General features: G+C 41.7%; 1 non-coding gene across 1 annotated transcript; it reads left to right on the plus strand.

Annotated features, from left to right (window-relative positions):
- Positions 1 to 2149: 2149 nt before the first annotated feature.
- Positions 2150 to 2231, plus strand: trnal-aag (transfer RNA leucine (anticodon AAG)). Its single transcript has one exon. It is a non-coding gene; the product is annotated as a tRNA-Leu (tRNA).
- Positions 2232 to 15306: the final 13075 nt, after the last annotated feature.

The following is a 15306-nucleotide window of genomic DNA, read 5'->3' on the forward strand; positions in this document are numbered from 1 at the left end:
TCATCACATGACTAAAGTCTGGGTTCTGTATTGGTGGTAAAATATCCTTCCATGCCCCTCACTAGTTTGCACACAGAAAAGCATTTTTTACTGGTTTCAGATCTCTTAGCTTGTTCGCTCTCTTAAACCAGCTGTGGCAGGTTTCATTGTGTGATCGTTGTCGTCATCTTCCACTTATTCCTTACTAGTAAGGGTCGCGGGGTGTGGAGCCTATACCAGCATCTACGGGCAAGAGGCGGGGTTCACCCTGGACAGGTCGCCAGTCCATCGCAGGGCCAACACACAGAGACAAACAACCATTCGCACTCACATTCATACCTACAGTCAATTTAGAGTATCAATCAGCCTCGTCCCCAAATTGCATGACTTTGGATGGTGGGAGGAAGCTGGAGTACCAAAGAGAACCCACACAGGAACAGGGAGAACATGGAGACTCACACAGAAAGATACTGTGCCAGAGCTGGGACTCAAACCCGGAACCTTTTTGCTGTGAGGCCACAGTGCTAACCACTGCACCACTGTACCACCGTGCACCCCTCATTGTATGATTTATTTTGAAATATAAATATGGAACAGAACCATTGGAATAAGATGTCAGGACATTTGAAGGAATGTCAATCTCCTGTTGAAATGTTGCAGTGTGCAGCTGAGGCTCTCTGGCAGTGGCACCAGGAGCCCCAATGGCAGAACCTGGACCCTCCTGGAGGAGAACCACAGGTGAGTGCCTTCTTGGCTCCAGATTGATGGAAATCAAGTGTCTGAGGCTGTTAGCAGCCATTAAGTTGATCTGGTTGGCACTGGTATTTGTTCTTGCTGCAGCTCAGGAGTGATTCAGGAGAAGAGTTTCAGAACAGCCCAGGTTGGGGACTGGAATTTTAAAATTTCCCCTGGAACCAGACAACCTTGGGAGGTAAAACCTCCAATCCTAGCCACTCAGATGCAGCAGCAGAAGAAGCTGTCATCCACCCTGACAGTCAGAGCATCAAGTCAAGAAAACATCAACCATCTTGTAGTTCCAAACCTCCACCTGTCAGATTCAGCTACTTCTGATTGTGGGACTTTCAACTTGAACACAATGGAATTTGGACAAGGAGTTTTCCTTCCAGTCCAAACATCATCGTCCAGCCTCCAACCAGAGGTCCATCAGTTATCATGGAGCCACAAGTGGAGTCTGGATTCTTTTCTAGAATGAGACGGCAATGACAGTCCTGCCGAGTGACATCACTGACATGACTGGATGACTTCAGTCACGTGACTGGATGACTTCAGTCACATGACTAGATGACAGTGTAGATGCAAATGTAGAGGTTGGGGAAATCGTCTCTGAGAATCCAGCTTGAACCCACAGCCTCCTTGTTTTCCAAAAACCCAAACAGCGACCATCAGTCTCCCTCCAATCCTGTACTTTGGTAAACAACAAAAACAGAGTAAAAGTCTCTGGCAACATATTTGTTTCCTGTAGGGTTTCTTCATGTATGTGTGGTGTACCTGCTTTCCCAGAGGACTGCCATCTTTGTTCTGTGGGCTGACATGTTTTAGTGTCAGCACAGGTCATAGTGCTGAGACTGAACTCTCATTCTCCTCCAACTATTATTTCCACCTCACACTCCTGCATATATTCAAGTGAACAGGGAACACAAATTTATGCTCAACTTCTCCTGTGTATTCATCCACAGTCACTAAACAACAACAAACCAAACAAAAGAGGTTTGCTAGTGTGGCGATCAGCTGTAGTTCACCATCTTATCCAGGTCACATGACTCAGGATTAGCGTGGCCGTCTGGCAACCAAAGGGTGGCTGGTTTGATCCTCACTTTCTCCAGTGACCATGTCAAAGTGTCCTTGAGTAAGAGACTGAACCCCTAAATACTTCTGATGAGTAGGTTGGCTCCTTGCATGGCAGCCTTCAGCATCAGTGTGTGAGTGTGTGTGAATGAGAGGACATTGTTCAGCTCCTTGAGTGCTGCTGAGGTAGAAAGGCTCTGTTCAAACTGAGTCCTTTTACCATTTCTTTCCTGCTTCTAGCAGCGCTGTCGTCACTTCCTGTGACCGTGGAGGGAAGGGGTCCCCCTTCAGAATAAGTTTGATATCATTGTTACTTCCTCTTCAACATGCCTTTAGCAGACCAACTCAGAGAACAGCTCAGTGAGGTAGTGTGGCCGAGCGGTCTAAGGCGCTGGATTAAGGCTCCAGTCTCTAAGGAGGCGTGGGTTCAAATCCCACCACTGCCATCATGTCCCAGGTCACTGGAGAGGTGTGGCTCTCACAGCCTTTCATTTCACTTCCACAGGTATCTTCAAACCTGTGACCAAAAGAAGAAGTAGGTCCTGAAAACTCTCCAGCTGGTCCAGAATGCTGCGGCCCGCGTGTTGACGAGAACTAGTAGACAGTACTCCTGTACTGGCTTCTCTGCATGGCTACCTGTCAAATTTAGAATAGAATTCTAAATTCTCCTTCTACCATCAAAGTCCTCAACAATCAGGCTCCTTCATCCCTGACAGAGCTCCTAGTCCCCTATTATCCAGCTAGAACCCTTCGCTCCCAGGATGCAGGGTTACTGGTGGTTCCTAGAGTTCTAAAAGTAGACTGGGAGCCAGAGCCTTCACCTATCAGGCTTCCCTCCAGTGGAACCGTCTCCCAGTTTCAGTCCAGGATGCAGACACCCTCTCGACCTTTAAGAGCGGACTAAAGACCTTCCTTTTTGATCAGGCTTATAGTTGGGCTGCTTAGGGTGGCCCTTAGATATGCTGCTATAGGCTTAGGCTGCTGGGGGATCTCCCATGGTGCACTGGGCTTCTCTCTACTCCTCTCTGTCCTCCTTTATTTGTCATTTATAAATCATACTCAGATGTGTCACTAACTCCCTCTCCCTTCATCCCAGATGTCGGTGCTGCTGGAGGAGGCTGCAGACCTGAAGAGGCTCAAGCTGCCACCCGTAGCTCCACCTGCTCATCGTCTGTCCATCAGTCTCTTCCCTTCTCTCTCTCTTTATCTCTGTCCCTCTCTTTCCTTCTGTATATCTGTCTTCCTCCATTCTCTGTCTTTGTCTCTGCCCCGCTCTCCTGCTCTCTTTCCCCCCAACCGGTCAAAGCAGAAGGCCATCCCCACTGATCCTGGATCTGCTCGACGTTCCTGCCTGTTAAAAGGAAGGTTTTTGTCACCACTGTTGCAGGATGTGCTGCTGGTGGAGAACTGTTGGGTGGAGGTTCATTGAAGGAGTTTGGTTCGAGACCTGCTCTACTAGTAAAGAGTCATGAGAGAACTTTTGTTGTGATTTGGTTCAATACAAATAAAACTGACTTGACTTGACTACATCTATATACATGTACATCTCTATAGGTTTATCTTTACATCTCTATAACAACATCTTGTCTTATTATGGCAAAAGGTTTCTGAGGTTTGTACAGTAACTTGGGGGGGGGGGGGTACCACAGCATTAGCTGTTTCCCATGGACTCTGCATCATTCACAACTCCTAAGCAGGTTACTAAAACAATATTATGAAGAATAATAATCATTTACAATATTTTCATAAAGCAGCAAACCGACAGATCCTTGTCCCTGATTCTTCTCTCTCTCTGGCCTCCATGCAGGTCCTACCTCAGATGGTGCTCACAGTGGTCCTCAGTGAGCTCAGGGAGCTTGTGAGGATAACCAGACACATGAAAAACTAGAGGGAACATTGGCTGGAGCTCAGTGTCTCCTGATGTACATGGCAGGGCAGCTGCTGCTGATGTCATCAAAATGAGCCCTGGAATCACAAGGTTTGCTGTGACGAGAGGCAGTGACATCAAGACATGTTTGGAGCTGTTTATGGTTGATGGTTCTGTTCATGCCACCGTCACTACAAAGAGTCAGCATTGCTGTGACAAACCTCAAAGGAAAAAAAGTCCATGGTGACAAGTGGAAAAACATTGATGAGGGACACCTGGATGCTTCTGTTGGTGTTCTTCTTCTTCCTGGAGTGTTCAGATCCTGCAGTGAGGCCACTGATCGTCTCTGGGACGCATCGACAGGCAGAAATATTTTCCGGGCCACAAGGCCACTTCAGAACTTTCAACGAACATCAAGAGTCCTCAGATTTGACCACAGAGACACCGGAGCAAGAACTGACAAGCTTGCCCCCATTGGGGATGTCTGGGAAAGATGGGTGCAGCTCCTTGCACCAACATTCAACCCAGGGCCAGAGGTGAGAGTGGATGAATGTCTTGTCCCTTTCTGAGGAAAATGCCCCTTCCAGCAGTCCATGCCCGGTAACCAGGAAGGACGGCAGAGCAGAGTTTGTGTTCTGGCTTGTTCTGCTTTTCATTTAGTGTTTATATTAAAGTTCTGTTGCTGAAAAAAGACTTTTATGCCAAACCCAAAGGTTCATTTTATCATTTTTTTAATTGAAATCAAGGGTTTACTGACTAAAAAAAGGTCCAGAGGCCCACAACAAAATATTCAAACCAATATTTCCATGGATAAGGAAGCCTAACAAGGAAACCAAGAGATGGAAACAACTTGGATGATAGAAAATTGTTTTTAGTGAATTTTACAGCTGATTGAAGATGTGGGTCAAAACTGACCGTTACCATAGAGATGGGAACAGAAAACTCAAATGGAAGCTCAAAAGGGGACTTAGCTCCAATGGTAGAGTGCTAGCTTAGCATGTGAGAGGTAGAGGGATCCATGCCCTCATTCTCCAGAATACTTTAACTTGTTCTGTTGATCAGAGGAGCTGCTGGGTGATGAATGCTGATGTTTGTCCACTGGTGTGATAAAGTGTCCCCTGTTACTGAGATGTGGATGAACACCTGCTCAGGTCAAAGCTGCAATCAAACCAGGGACTCTGAACCTCCCACACAGTGAAGGAGTTTGTCCTGCAGGTTGATGGACGCTTATTAAGTTCTATCTTTGATCAAATATAAGAAATGTAAAATAATTCAACATTGATTGCATTTCCCTCCTTTCTTTGGTGCCCTCAGACTTTCTGAGAACTGTAGGAGGAACTGCTCTCTGTTCTGTGTTTGTTCTGCTCAGTGGAGGAAGGAACGAAGGACCGGAGCTCTAAGATTTTCAGTTCCTACATCAGTGAATGGACTTTCTGTGCTGCAAGGAACCAAAGCTACTAAGGAGGATTACAGAGTTTGTCCTTGCAGGAGTCAGTGACTTAATAGAGTCTAACAAAGGGTTGAACCTGAATGAGACAGTCACCCTTCACCCTGGTTGAAGTTTAGTGTTGAACAAACTGTCATCATCAAAAGTAGAAGTGTTCTTGTCTTGACGCTGTGAGACTGCTGCTAGAAAAGTGACCAATAATAATTTCATGTGGCATGCAATTAACAAAAGACCACAAATAACACTGGTCAAGTCAGTTTTATTTGTATTGCACCAAATCACAACAAAGTTCTCTCATGTCTCTTTACTAGTAGAGCAGGTCCAGCACCAAACTCCTTCAATGAACCTCCACCCAACAATTCTCCATCAGCAGCACATCCTGCAACAGTGGTGATGAAAACCTTCCTTTTAAAAGGCAGGAACGTCGAGCAGATCCAGGATCAGTGGGGACGAGGTTACAAACAAAGGTACCTCAAAACCTCAAAATAATGCTACAGTGATGTCGGAAGAATTGCTCATGATCTCAAAATGATGCGAAAGTAATGGAGGAAGAGTTGCTAATAACCTAAAAATAATGCGACAATGATGTTGTAAAAATTGCGAAAGATGATGTAGTGATAGTTCCTAATAAACTCAAAGTGATGCTGACAGTCATGTAGTAAGAGTTGCTACCAACCTCAAAATAATGCGACAGTGATGTCAGAAAAATTGCTAATGATCTCAAAATGATGCGACAGTGATTGAGTAAGAATTGCTAATGAACTAAAAAAGATGCTAAATGTAATATAAAAAGTGTTTCGAACAACCTCAAAGTGATGCTGACAGTCATGTAGTAAGAGTTGCTACTAACCACAAAATAATGATACAGTGATGTCGGAAGAATTGCTGATGAACTCAAAATGATGCTAACAGTAATGTAGTGAAAGTTTCGAATAACCTCAGAGTAATGCTGACAGTGATGTAGTAAGAGTTGCTTCGAACCTCAAAATGATGCGACAGTGATGGAGTGAAAGTTGCTATAAACTCAGTGATTCTTTCAGTAATGAAGTGAAAGTTTCGATTAACCTCAAAGTGATGCTGACAGTCATGTAGTAAGAGTTGCTACGAACCTCCAAAAAATGCGACAGTGATGTCGGAAGAATTGCTAATGATCTCAAAATGATGTGACAGTGATGGGGTCAGAATTGCTAATGAACTCAAAATGATGCTAACAGTAATGTAATGATAGTTGCTAATAAGCTCAGTGAGGCTTACAGTAATGTAGTAAGTGTTTCGAATAATTTCAAATGATGCTGAAAGTCATGTAGTAAGAGTTGCTACGAACCTCAAAATATTGTGACAGTGATGTCGTAAGAATTGCTAATGAACTCAAAATGATGCTAACAGTAATGTAGTGAGAGTTGCTAATAAACTCAGTGATGCTGACAGTAATGTAGTGATAGTTGCTAATCAACTCAGTGATGCTGACAGTAATGTAGTAAGTGTTTCGAACAATTTTAGATGATGCTGAAAGTCATGTAGTAAGAGTTGCTACTACCCTCAAAATAATGCGACAGTGATGTCGGAAGAATTGCTAATGAACTCAATTTAATGCTACAGTGATGTCGTGAGAATTGCTCAACAACTCAAAATGATGCTAACAGTAATGTAGTGATAGTTGCTAATAAACTCAAAGTGATGCTGACAGTAATGTAGTAAGAGTTGCTACGAACCTTAAAATAATGCAACAGTAATGTAGTAAGAGTTGCTACGAACCTCAAAATATTGTGACAGTGATGTCGTAAGAATTGCTAATGAACTCAATTTAATGCTACAGTGATGTAGTGAGAATTGCTCTACAACTCAAAATGATGCTAAAAGTAATGTAGTTATAGTTGCAAATAGACTCAAAGTGATGCTGACAGTAATGTAGTAAGAGTTGCTACGAACCTCAAAATATTGCGACAGTGATGTCGGAAGAATTGCTAATGATCTCAAAATGATGCGACAGTGATGTCGTAAGAATTGCTAATGAACTCAAAATGATGCTAACAGTAATGGAGTGAAACTTTCGAATAACCTCAAAGTGATGCTGACAGTCATGTAGTAAGAGTTGCTAAGAACCTCAAAATAATGCGACAGTAATGTAGTAAACGTTGCTACGAACCTCAAAATATTGCGACAGTGATTTCGGAAGAATTGCTAATGAACTCAAGATGATTCAAACAGCAATGTAGTGGTAGTTGCTAATCATGTCAGTGAGGCTTACAGTAATGTAGTAAGTGTTTCGAATAACCTCAAAGTGATGCTGACAGTCATGTAGGAAGAGTTGCTACGAATCTCAAAATAATGCGACAGTGATGTCAGAAGAATTGCTAATGATCTCAAAATGATGCGACAGTGATGTCGTAAGAATTGCTCATGAACTCAAAATGATGCTAACAGTAATGGAGTGAACGTTTCAAATAACCTCAAAGTGATGCTGAAAGTCTTGTACTAAGAGTTGCTACGAACCTCAAAATAATGCGACAGTGATGTCGGAAGAATTGCTAAAGATCTCAAAATGATGCGACAGTGAGTTCAGAAGAATTGGTAATGATCTCAAAATGATGCTAACAGTAATGGAGTGAACGTTTCGAATAACCTCAAAGTCATGCTGACAGTCATGTACTAAGAGTTGCTACGAACCTCAAAATAATGTGAGAGTAATGTAGTTAAAGTTGCTACGAACCTAAAAATAAATACGACAGTGATGTCGGAAGAATTGCTAATGAACTCAAGATGATGTTAACAGTCATGAAGTGATAGTTGCTAAGAAACTCAGTGATGCTTACAGAAATGTAGTAAGAGTTTCGAAAAACCTCAAAGTGATGCTGACAGTCATTTAGTAAGAGTTGCTAATGAACTCAATTCAATGCTACAGTGATGTCGTGAGAATTGCTCATGAACTCAAAATGATGCTAACAGTAATGTAGTGATAGTTGCTAATAAACTCAAAGTGATGCTTCCAGTAATGTAGTAAGAGTTGCTACGAACCTTAAAATAATGCAACAATAATGTAGTAAGAGTTGCTACGAACCTCAAAATAATGTGACAGTGATGTCAGAAGAATTGCTAATGATCTCAAAATGATGCGACAGTGATGTAGTAAGAATTGCAAATGAACTCAAAATGATGCTAACAGTAATGGAGTGAAACTTTCAAATAACCTCAAAGTGATGCTTACAGTCATGTAGTAAGTGTTGCTACGAACCTCAAAATAATGCGACAGTAATGTAGTAAAAGTTGCTACGAACCTCAAAATAATGCGACAGTGATGTTGGAAACATTGCCAATGATCTCAAAATGATGCGACAGTGATGGAGTAAAAATTGCTAATATACTCAAAATGATGCTAACAGTAATGTAGTGATAGTTGCTATAAACTCAGTGATTCTTTCAGTAATGAAGTGAAAGTTTCGAACAACCTCAAAGTGATGCTGACAGTCATGTAGTAAGAGTTGCTACGAACCTCCAAAAAATGCGACAGTGATGTCAGAAGAATTGCTCATTATCTCAAAATGATGTGACAGTGATGGAGTCAGAATTGCTAATGAACTCAAAATGATGCTAACAGTAATGTAGTGATAGTTGCTAAATAAATCAGTGATGCTTTCAGTAATGAAGTGAAAGTTTCGAATAACCTCAAAGTGATGCTGACAGTCGTGTAGTAAGAGTTGCTTCGAACATCAAAATAATGCGACAGTGATGTCGGAAGAATTGCTAATGAACTCAAAATGATGCTAACAGTCATGAAGTGAAAGTTGCTAAGAAACTCAGTGATGCTTACAGTAATGTAGTAAGAGTTTCGAAAAACCTCAAAGTGATGCTGACAGTCATTTAGTAAGAGTTGCTAATGAACTCAATTCAATGCTACAGTGATGTCGTGAGAATTGCTCATCAACTCAAAATGATGCTGACAGTAATGTAGTAAGAGTTGCTACGAACCTTAAAATAATGCAACAATAATGTAGTAAGAGTTGCTACGAACCTCAAAATAATGTGACAGTGATGTCAGAAGAATTGCTAATGATCTCAAAATGATGCTAACAGTAATGGAGTGAAACTTTCAAATAACCTCAAAGTGATGCTTACAGTCATGTAGTAAGTGTTGCTACGAACCTCAAAATAATGCGACAGTAATGTAGTAAAAGTTGCTACGAACCTTAAAATAATGCAACAATAATGTAGTAAGAGTTGCTACGAACCTCAAAATAATGTGACAGTGATGTCAGAAGAATTGCTAATGATCTCAAAATGATGCTAACAGTAATGGAGTGAAACTTTCAAATAACCTCAAAGTGATGCTTACAGTCATGTAGTAAGTGTTGCTACGAACCTCAAAATAATGCGACAGTAATGTAGTAAAAGTTGCTACGAACCTCAAAATATTGCGACAGTGATGTCGGAAGAATTGCTAATGAACTCAAAATGATGCTAACAGTAATGTAGTGATAGTTGCTAATCAACTCAGTGATGCTAATAGTAATGTAGTAAGTGTTTCGAATAACCTCAAATTGATGCTGACAGTCATGTACTAAGAGTTGCTACGAACCTCAAAATAATGTGACAGTGATGTCAGAAGAATTGCTAATGATCTCAAAATGTTGCGACAGTGATGTAGTAAGAATTGCTAATGAACTCAAAATGATGCGAACAGTAATGCAGTGAAACTTTCAAATAATCTCAAAGTGATGCTGACAGTCTTGTACTAAGAGTTGCTACGAACCTCAAAATAATGCGACAGTGATGTCGGAAGAATTGCTAAAGATCTCAAAATGATGCGACAGTGAGTTCAGAAGAATTGGTAATGATCTCAAAATGATGCTAACAGTAATGGAGTGAACGTTTCGAAAAACCTCAAAGTCATGCTGACAGTCATGTACTAAGAGTTGCTACGAATCTCAAATTAATGCGACAGTCATGTAGTAAAAGTTGCTACGAACCTCAAAATATTGCGACAGTGATGTCGGAAGAATTGCTATTGAACTCAAGATGATGCTAACAGTAATGGAGTGAAACTTTCGAATAACCTCAAAGTGATGCTGACAGTCATGTAGTAAGTGTTGCTACGAACCTCAAAATAATGCGACAGTAATGTAGTAAAAGTTGCTACGAACCTAAAAATATATTGCGACAGTGATGTCGGAAGAATTGCTAATGAACTCAAGATGATGCTAACAGTAATGTAGTAAGAGTTTCGAACAACCTCAAAGTGATGCTGACAGTCATTTAGTAAGAGTTGCTAATGAACTCAATTTACTGCTACAGTGATGTCGTGAGAATTGCTCAACAACTCAAAATGATGCTAACAGTAATGTAGTGATAGTTGCGAATAAACTCAAAGTGATGCTGACAGTAATGTAGTAAGAGTTGCAACGAACCTTAAAATAATGCAACAGTAATGTAGTAAGAGTTGCCACGAACCTCAAAATAATGCGACAGTAATGTAGTAAAAGTTGCTACGAACCTCAAAATATTGCGACAGTGATGTCGGAAGAATTGCTAATGAACTCAAGATGATGCTCACAGTCATGTAGTGATAGTTGCTAAGACACTCAGTGATGCTTACAGTAATGTAGTAAGAGTTTCGAACAACCTCAAAGTGATGCTGACATTCATTTAGTAAGAGTTGCTAAAGAACTCAATTCAATGCTACAGTGATGTCGTGAGAATTGCTCATAAACTCAAAATGATGCTAACAGTAATGTAGTGATAGTTGCTAATAAACTCAAAGTGATGCTGACAGTAATGTAGTAAGAGTTGCTACGAACCTCAAAATAATGTGACAGTGATGTCAGAAGAATTGCTAATGATCTCAAAATGATGCAACAGTGATGTAGTAAGAATTGCTAATGAACTCAAAATGATGCTAACAGTAATGGAGTGAAACTTTCGAATAACCTCAAAGTGATGCTGACAGTCATGTAGTAAGAGTTGCTACGAACCTCAAAATATTGCGACAGTGATGTCGGAAGAATTGCTAATGAACTCAAGATGATTCTAACAGTAATGTAGTGATAGTTGCTAATCAAGTCAGTGAGGCTTACAGTAATGTAGTAAGTGTTTCGAATAACCTCAAAGTGATGCTGATAGTCATGTAGTAAGAGTTGCTAATGAACTCAATTCAATGCTACAGTGATGTCGTGAGAATTGCTCAACAACTCAAAATGATGCTAACAGTAATGTAGTGATAGTTGCTAATAAACTCAAAGTAATGCTGACAGTAATGTAGTTAGAGTTGCTACGAACCTCAAAATAATGTGACAGTGATGTCAGAAGAATTGCTAATGATCTCAAAATAATGCGACAGTGATGTAGTAAGAATTGCTAATGAACTCAAGATGATGCTTACAGTAATGGAGTGAACGTTTCGAATAACCTCAAAGTGATGCTGACAGTCATGTAGTAAGAGTTGCTACGAACCTCAAAACAATGCGACAGTAATGGAGTAAAAGTTGCTACGAACCTCAAAATATTGCGACAGTGATGTCGGAAGAATTGCGAATGAACTCAAAATGATGCTAACAGTAATGTAGTGATAGTTGCAAATAAATTCAAAATGTACTGACAGTCATGTAGGAAGAGTTGCTACGAACCTTAAAATAATGTAGTAAGAGTTACTACGAACTTCAAAATGATGTGACAGTGATGTAGTAAGAATTGCTTATGATCTGAAATGATGGGACAGTGATGAAGTAAGAATTGCTAATGAACTCGAAATGATGCTAACAGTAATGTAGTGAAAGTTTCGAATAACCTAAAGTTATGCTGACAGTCATGTGGTTTGAGTTGCGAGTAACCTAAAAATGATGCTGACAGTGATGTCGGAAGAATTGCTAATGATCTCAAAATGATGCTACAGTGATGTCGTAAGAATTGCTAATGACCTCAAAATGATGTTGATGGTAATCTAGTAAGAGCTGCTAATAACCTAAAAATGAGTCTGACAAGAATGTAGTAAGTCTGCTAAAAACCTCAAAATAATGCTACAATGATGTATGAAGAATTGTTAATTAAATCAAAAATGATGCTGACAGTGATGTCTGAAGAATCGGTAATGATCTCAACATGATGAGACAGTGATGTAGTAAGAATTGCTAATGAACTCAAAATGATGCGACAGTGATTGAGTAAGAATTGCTAATGAACTCAAAATGATGCTAACAGTAATGTAGTGAAAGTTTCGAAAAACCACAAGTGATGCTGACAGTCATTTAGTTAGAGTTGCTACGAACCTCAAAATAATGCGAAAGTGATGTCGGAAGAATTGCTAATGATCTCAAAATGATGCGACAGTGATGTAGTGAGAATTGCTAATGATCCAAAAAAAATGTGACAGTGATGTCGTAAGAATTGCTAATGATCTCAAAATGATGCAACAATGATGTCGTAAGAATTGCTAATGAACTCAAAATGATGGTAACAGTAATGTAGTGAAAGTTGCCAATAAACTCAAAGTGATGCTGACAGTCATGTAGGAAGAGTTGCTAAGAACCTTCAAATAATGCAACAGTAATGTAGTAAGAGTTACTACGAACTTCAAAATTATGTGACAGTGATGTAGTAAGAATTGCTTACGATCTGAAATGATGGGACAGTGATGTAATAAGAATTGCTAATGAACTCGAAATGATGCTAACAGTAATGTAGTGAAAGTTGCGAGTAACCTAAAAATGATGTTGACAGTAATGTAGAAAGAGCTGCTGAAAACCTCAAAATAATGCAACAGTGATGTTGGAAGAATTCCTAATGATCTCAAAATGATGCGACAGTGATGGAGTAAGAGTTGCTAATAAACTCAAAATGATGCTAACAGTAATGTCGTGAAAGTTTCGAATAACCTCAAAGTGATGCTGACAGTCATGTAGGAAGAGTTGAAACTAGAACAACAAACTTTCCTCTGATGGTTGGACAGGTTGGTTTGGTCCGTCCTCTCACTCATCATTAAAAGCCCTTATTACTCATCCTTCATCCAATCTGACACTCACGTCTGCAGTGGGGAATCCCCAGCAACCCGCGGCCCACATGGAGCAGTCTCGGCCAATCACGTGGGGCCTGCAGCGGCACCGACCACCAAATGACTCGCAGGTGTCACTCTCAGCTCCAACCTCATGGCAGGCACAAGGCAGGGCGCCGTTGTTGAAGAGAGCCCAAGAGACTCAGCTGAGCTGAGACAGAATGGAGACCAAGGACAGGAGGGACGACAGAGAAAAAGGAAACGTTAGCGAGACATTTTAGGAAAATTAGTTTAGTGGGGAAACGGTTCTTAGCCAAACTTGCTAAATGGAAGGACAACAAAAAACAAAGATCTTCAAAAGAAAATTAGCACAAAATGAAACCCTGCAAGAGAAAGTAAATCAAGAACTAAATATTCTTGAGGCTCAGGTCTTTAGTTCCAATGCTTGTAAATGACATCTGAATGCATTCACAACCCAAATCTGAGCAGACAGAAGCGTCCCAGTCAGGCCCAGTTCAGTTCCTCTGGAACATTCAGGGATACAGAACATGGACCAACTCAGGCTGAGAGACACCAACTTGACATGAAAGCTGTTGAGGCCACAGTTGCTGATGAAGTGGTCAGATTTCTCCAGTGGTTCTTGGTTCAGGGAGCTGGAGCTGGAGCTGCTCTCAGGCACCACCAGGACGTAATCCCGGAGAGACAGAAGGAAGAAGTCCAGGCCTGACAGAGGAGAAGGAGGCACAGAGTAGAAACAGCAGATACGTGTCGGGAAAGGGAGAGGGTATCAGTCCAGCAGAGGAGCAGGAAACCTACCACCACAGGGCTCTGCCTGCAGGAACCTGCAGGTGAGGAGGACCTGGTGGTCCGGCACATCCAGAATGATCTGGTTTTCAGACACCGGCACGTTTCGGCAGCCGTCAGCGTGGGGACAGAAGGAGGCGTTGGCGTGGCCTGAAAGACACAAACAACCACCTCCATTTGAATGTTTCTCAAACAGCCGGATCAGGAAAGCTAAGATGAATCAAAGATCCTCCACCCTGCCAGATCCGACCCTGGTAATGTAGACCTGCACAGGGTGGGTGGGGTGGAGCGGCTGGTGGTGGTGGAGGATGAAGACGTATCTGCCCAAAGCCTGGACACGGTGGAGTCCACCGCAGCGTTCTGAGTAGAAGGATGAGAGCGATGTTCAATGGTACATGTTTTCTTTCCTGAACCGCCGATGTTTCCAATCACGAATCTCAGTCATGAGATTTGAACATCATGGAGGAGTTCAAAAGTGTCAAACTGGGCCGGTCTCCATTTTATGAGTCCAGAGACCGAGGATAAAACTACAAGTCCCTGGTTCAGATTTGACTCGTCTGAATCCAAACACAGCAGCGTTCTTCCACCAGGCCAGAGGAGTTGATCATGATAACAAGATATCTTCATGCTACTACAACACACAAACTCATCACCAGAAAAGACTTCATGGTGGAACAACAAATCTCCTCCCAATGGGAAAAACATTGGGAGGAGAAACAAGAGCGCTGAGGGGACACAGGAGGAGCTACAGGGGGAGGGAAGGTGGATCAGAACCGTTCTAACAAGAGCGCTGAGGGGACACAGGAGGAGCTACAGGGGGAGGGAAGGTGGATCAGAACCTTTCTAACAAGAGCGCTGAGGGGACACAGGTGGAGCTACAGGGGGAGGGAAGGTGGATCAGAACCCTTCTAACAAGAGCGCTGTCCCACTAATGTTCCTCACCAGAATCCACCTGTCAGGGGGGAACCGTCCATGGGTGCTGATGCAGCGGACTGAAGGTTCAACGTAGTCCATGCTGAACTGGTCTTTAGGCACCAGGTGGACTTTGTGCTAAAAACAGCAGAAAAAAAAGACAAAAAGGGGAGAATTTTAACAAAAGTATGCAAATGAGCTGAAGATCAAAATACAAAAAGTAAATCAAGGTTGTTTTTTTTCAAATGATTGCCAGCTATTTAGCTCAGAGAAGGACAAATGTCAATCAAGATGTCAGAATGGAACGATCCCACTGGCTTCTGGTCAAGGGAACCATGGAGATGCTAACTTCCTGTTGGACTATCAGGGTGTCTCATCCATGACATGCTAACTTCCTGTTGGACGATAAGTGTGTCTCATCCCTGACATGCTAACTTCCTGTTGGACTATCAGGGTGTCTCATCCCTGACATGCTAACTTCCTGTTGGACTATCAGGGTGTCTCATCCCTGAC

The sequence above is a fragment of the Aulostomus chinensis genome, chromosome 1, assembly GCF_037954235.1.
Source record: "Aulostomus chinensis isolate RoL2024-O1b breed Wild chromosome 1, RoL_Achi_v1.0, whole genome shotgun sequence".
Lineage (NCBI taxonomy): Eukaryota > Metazoa > Chordata > Actinopteri > Syngnathiformes > Aulostomidae > Aulostomus > Aulostomus chinensis.